The sequence below is a fragment of the Neodiprion virginianus genome, chromosome 1 (assembly GCF_021901495.1).
Source record: "Neodiprion virginianus isolate iyNeoVirg1 chromosome 1, iyNeoVirg1.1, whole genome shotgun sequence".
Classification (NCBI taxonomy): Eukaryota; Metazoa; Arthropoda; class Insecta; order Hymenoptera; family Diprionidae; genus Neodiprion; species Neodiprion virginianus.
The window spans coordinates 32,447,081-32,453,181 of record NC_060877.1 but is presented as its reverse complement, the minus strand read 5'-3'; positions in this window follow the sequence as shown (position 1 = coordinate 32,453,181).

The following is a 6,101-nucleotide window of genomic DNA, read 5'->3' as shown; positions in this document are numbered from 1 at the left end:
TTTTGCGTATTTTTCCGAGTCCTCTTTGGAACGATAATCGAAACGAGCTTCTGATCGCGGGCTTGATCGAGTTTGAGTTTGAAAAATTGAGCATACGCGTGACCGTAAAGAATACCTTGAAAATTTTCCCTCCCGATCGAGAGGTCTGCGAGGCAATAACAATCTCGGAATTTAAAATCCCGCCTGATTTGAGAAATTTTTTTTTTTATCCCGTGAAAAGAGGACCCGCATCGAAATTCCCTGCTAAATCCTGTCCGCGACATCACCTGCGGTACAATAAATAATGAACAAACCTTTGATCCGTGATATACATATTATAAATAATTCGGAGTATTCTTAGGCTGTTTCTCTTGTCTCTCTACTTTGTTTTTTCGATGAATTAAATACTCGCTAAACCCTGAGAAAACGGTGCTCCTTTAAGTTCTCCCTTCTTGAATCTAACATGAGCTTCGAACGCAAAGCGCGGAAATAAATTCGATCATCTTACCACTAGAAGGATCGACGAGCATGTACAAAAGTCTCCCAATCCTCGTTTCATGCTGCAAATAAATATACATAGGTATAAAAACAAAGTAGCCAACAGCCTCGCGTCTGATCCGACCGAGTGTATCGGGTGACCAAAGAATTATTCGATCCGACGGCGAGTGTTTGCCTGGAAGATTTGGTGATACATTTATCTCGTGGCCCTCGTGATTTATAACCCTGTAATCGCAGCGGCGAACAAAATTCGCTTTCTTTTCTCACAGCACGCTGCAGCTCGCCGCTTGCGGAATATTCCACTGCAACGACCCGACGCAATGTCGGATCCGGCCGAACGCTTCGAAGGCACACCTTCTTCTTCGTTGACACGGTTTAGCGGCCGATTGCCGACTCGCTCGCCTCCGCCAGACGTCTCTTAAATATCAAATTCTCCCGGGTCAGACGGGATCACCGCAAGCTCGTCCGTCCTCGGAGCCGCAGATCGTGCGAAAGTTAACGCAATTAGTGGTATTGCGATAAATTTTTACCCCAATCGCCCTGACTCGCTGGTCAACTGATACGCACCCCGTGAAATATTCTCTTGCGGAACGGGACTTTGATCCTTAATTACACTTCGAACCGGATGGGCCTTTTTCACTCAGAAGCACCTGACGGACTCCGAAATTTGTTCGGTCTGCTTGAATCGCCGGAATTTGTCTGCTGTGCCCTGATTTAGCACCAATTGTTACGATTGTACCGAAAGTCGAATTCTGCATAGCTGAGTGCATTCTGAAAATCTGGGAAAGAAGGGGGAAAATTTGTAAAAGAAATTTTCATCGACCTCTTGATTTTCTGCATATTATCAGGTACAAAGCTACCTGCATATTTTTTCCTCACCTTTCAATCGTGCTTCGCTACTCGTAAAAGTCTTCAGCGCGTTTGCAAATGTCGATGGCGCACACGTTTCAAGTGGAAAAGAAAGCAGAATGTTAAAAGATTATTATAATATTCAACCGAAGCGATTTCTCAAGTACGTATCTCTTCAATATGAATTTCGCAACGCCTCATGTCACGGAATGAATTCGACGGATGGTAAAACTAATGCTAAAGGTGATGCGAACCGCACAGACGCCACCAGCTATTGTCGGCGTCGAATAAATTTTCGAAACATGTATAGGTACGTACAAGCATTTGCATTGTGCGTATTTTTCCTTCATTCAAGGGAAAATGCGCGATCGCTAAATGAGAATCCTTACATTCGCCAAGTGTTGTCACGTTTGTAATGCCGACAGGCAAACTTTTTTTTCCTTTACCTTTTCGCTAGGCAAAAATATAGTGGGACGGAAAAAAATTACGCCACATATATACATATATATATGTATAATATATATAATATATATATATCTTTTCGTCGTACATGCCGGACTTTTATATTGCCAATCGAATTTCAATCGATGTCATTGCATTCGAGCTCGTGGGAAAAAAAAAGAAGAAAAAAAGCACAACTGGAAGTGCAGAAACGGCTTTGAAATCGAGACGACTTTTCGCATGAATGATTAATCGCTTTTTCCGCGAAGGTAATTGCGGTCGTTTCTTTACACCGACAAATAGCGATGAACGGATTCACCTCGACATGATTCGCTACCATTTTGTTGCGCAATGAGAATCGTACGTGATCTGCTTAAACGAGACCATCTGCTATCAGCCTCCCGCCAAAAACCCTCGATGAAACCTTCGGACGGGTAAATTTCACTGAACATTTTCATAACCAAGTAAAGATGGGGGTAGAAAAACAATTTCTTCCAGTGGCGTAAAAGAAACTGTAAAAGCAGTTCCACGCCGCTCGCTTCAACTTCTTCTTGTCCTTTTTTCCGGTAATATTTCACCCTTTTTCCAATAATTTTTCTTTTCTTCGTAGAGCCTTCGGCTGGAACATCTTCTTATATCAGAAACCGAAAGTGTGGGCGTTGTTATATTTTCGGATACGTGGGAGGATCACTGCTTTCGCGTAAGCTAGAAACTGAACGATAATCAGCAGCGGGATAATAGAAATTTGCAGAAACGCTGGAGAAAATAGACATTTCATATGCACGCAGGTGACATTTCATATTTATTACTTTATAATAACGCCTCGTGCAGCTGCAATTTTACATGTCGTCACCTTTCAGTCGACGTTTCTTGTTGATTGATTTGACGGACAGTGGAATTAATGGCGAAAGGTGATCGAAGATGCAACGATTCGAACCCTCCAGGCATTCCGCACCTCGGCTTTTGTACAAAATTCTATACACGAAGGGTGCCACGGCAAAACGGTGTAAATGCCATCGTTATAGGGTTTGGATCATTTGGAAGAGCTTCGTAAACTCTGAGGAGTGCTTTTTGGTTTTCCTTTCAAATGAATCAATCAAATTTTAGGAGAGCTTTTTGCTCCACTCAAAAATCATTGCGATAGCACTCGCACCGTTTTGCAGTGCCAACTATATTTATAAATTCACGAATTAATTTTTGGCAGTCACGTCGTTTTGCAAGGACGTGCGTATGGATTTTTTCTTTAATTTTTCGAAATTGAAACGTATTTTCAATATTTTTGGCTCTTGCACCGTTTTGCCATGCCACCCTTCGCGTACATGCGATTTATTTTTATTCGTATGCCCGATTACGGAGCAATGCAATAAGTGCAGAAGAATATTGAACAAGTCCGAAAAGGAACATTGCTAGTCTCAATTGGCCATCGGCAAAACGTCTTAAAAATATACCTACGTGGTCCGCGTAGCGAAGACTTTTCGACGACAATTCTTGCGTATAAGTATTATTTTGAATGTAATCGTACGTAATCTGCCGTAGTTGGGCTACACAACTCGGGGAATTGAATTTCACTCTCTGCACCAGACGTTCTATTGTAATTAAATTCGAGCGAACAGCGTGTCTTGATGTGATAATTCGCGTTAAGCAAGGCCGATTCGATCATCTGCTAATTAATACGAACAACTGATTCATATTCCGGTCCCTGGTGCTCCTGTGTTTAATTGGTTCACGACCTCTGTACATGTCTCGCAAAATTACTGTGCAAAATGTTACCCATGAAGTTCGATACATCGATATTCAGGTCGAGAGCAGGGCCGAAGTGAGAAGGCGACGGTGCGGTCAATCGAAAATATTGAATCGATGTAAGGACGTTTCTGGAATCCGTAAATGTCTATCTTTCGAACTGGCGAAAACATCCAAGAGATTATTCGCTCAACCCATTCTATTCCCATTCAATTGACACGTGGAAGACTGGAAGGATTGCCACCTCGAATAACCTTCGGTTCTAAAAATAATTATTATACGTATAAAAAAATCCACAATTCTTCATATTAGTCGACGTAAATTTATCGCGTAGAAGTTTAATTTTACATCACAATAACTACTCGTCTGTCACATCGCGTAGTTTAGTAAATGTAAATTTTCGTACCACGGCCTTTTCTTGCGAATATTATATTATTATAAATTGCCAAGATTAACTTAACTTTTACCTATAATTCACAAAAACTTGTACATTTTTAGTCCTGTTTCAATGATAATTGCTAGAATTTAATATGTATTCCAATCTCAAACGGTATCTCGTTGTATTATATTTTTGGAATGCCAAAAAGGAAATTTAATTTGTCGACAAAAAATATTCAAGACTTTCGCTTCAACGTAGCTCTGGAAGAGATCGACTCATTCTTACGGTACGAAATCCGAATCTCCGAGTACTTATTGGAAGACGGGCAATTCATAAATCGAATTATAATCACAACTCCATTAGCATAGAAAGCGCGTCGTTTAGGGATAATCCAATATTAACTGCCATTTCTTTCCTTTTTATTCCCCGTCAAGATTTTTGCCTCAATTCTGTCTCACGGCTTTCGAAATAAAACACACACACTACTCGAGCTTCAGTGGACTATCCATCTGCGTCGACAAAGTGCTCGCCGGAAGCATTGAAGCGTCACGAGCTTCGGAAATGGATCGCAATGATCTTTCGTTTCTCATCTTGAATTATTACTTTTTCTATATAAAGACGTCGAGACTGATGTTCCGTCTAAATTTTTCTCGAGCATTAAACGATTCTCCCCGAGAAAATTCGACGAATAACGAATGAAATCGTCCATTCTTTTCCAATAGTTCCTGAAACAGACGCAGACAACTCACATTTGCGTACGGTGTGAATCTATGAAAATGTAAAAAAAAAAAAAATTCACTCCCATTCAACGACTTCTGTTTCGATTAAACAATTAAGTTACATACGTCAGACACCGTCCAAACAGGCTTTAAAGTTTCAGACGGTATCCGAGATGAAATTCTCACGGTAGACAGCATCGCGAGTGTTTGCAACCAAAAGTAACGTTGACGGTGACCTTAAAAACACTTCACTTGGCGATACAAGGTGTAATATACGTATACACATGCGTTTACCTACACATATGTATCGTATACATGTACGTGGAGAGACGGAGCATCTTCGCGTTCAAGTTGCGCAATGTTACAACTGAGGCGACTGCTCGAACGAACTTAAGTTTAACGTGATATGGACCATGCTGCCTCAGGCAAGTCCCGGAATGGTCGTCATCCTGATTTTGCCTCGGCGATGCGCGGCTGTAATATGAAGCGTGTTGAAAATACGACATGTGTATGGAACTCTGCGGCAGAAGGTATAAAGTCGCGGAGTGGGTGCAGCGTTGTGGTCTTTTGAAATCAGCATATCGGCGCAAATGGCTCTTGGTAATAACGCGATAATAACATATCGCCACGTTTTAATAACCTTATCTATTATACATTGATCAACTCTGTACGTTCGGGCTGTTTGCCTAATTCTGAGGACATGAATTATACGCCAAATTGACACCACTATCCGAAGCCGTGCTAATTCACTTTCTTACTACATTACACGCTCCGATCAGTCGCAAGATCAGCCTCAAAATTTCAAATTTATGAATCGACCACGAACCCCTTTCGAAATCGCGTATAATGGGAATTGAAACCGTTTAAAATTTTCACCAACACTGACCCTGATATCGAATATATGTATATAATTATTATATATATATATATATAAATATATGTATATGTATATTTACACACATGAAAGAAAAGAATGTGCAGGGGCTGACGGAACACTACCAATATAATAATTATGCACGTGTGCACGTGAAATCGCAAGACCTTTACCCTTAATTATACACCGATCATCCTTGGTTTAATATATATTGTTTTTAATCGTACGGATTCTCGGGTCAACCAGCCGGTGGAAAAGATGGGAATCAAAGTTCAAACAACTTTCATAAGCCTATTGTGACGTACCACGAATTATCAACTTAATCGTCTCCGTTCGGTAATACTCACCTATTCATCCGGTTCGAAAATAGCTGATAGCTCGATGTCGTTATGCAGCGAACTGCCTTAGGTCATAACGAACAGAGGACACGAATATCCAGGTTCTATGACGCGGTCGAAATTTCTGTCACAATCCACGTTACGATTAACGAGCCAATCGATCTCCTACTCAGGCATCGATTCCGCGAAGCTGTTCGCGCGAAGCGACGTAATTTTTACAACGGTGACGAGAAAAAAAATAAATAAATAAATGAAAATGAAATCTTCAACAAAAGCTGAAAACA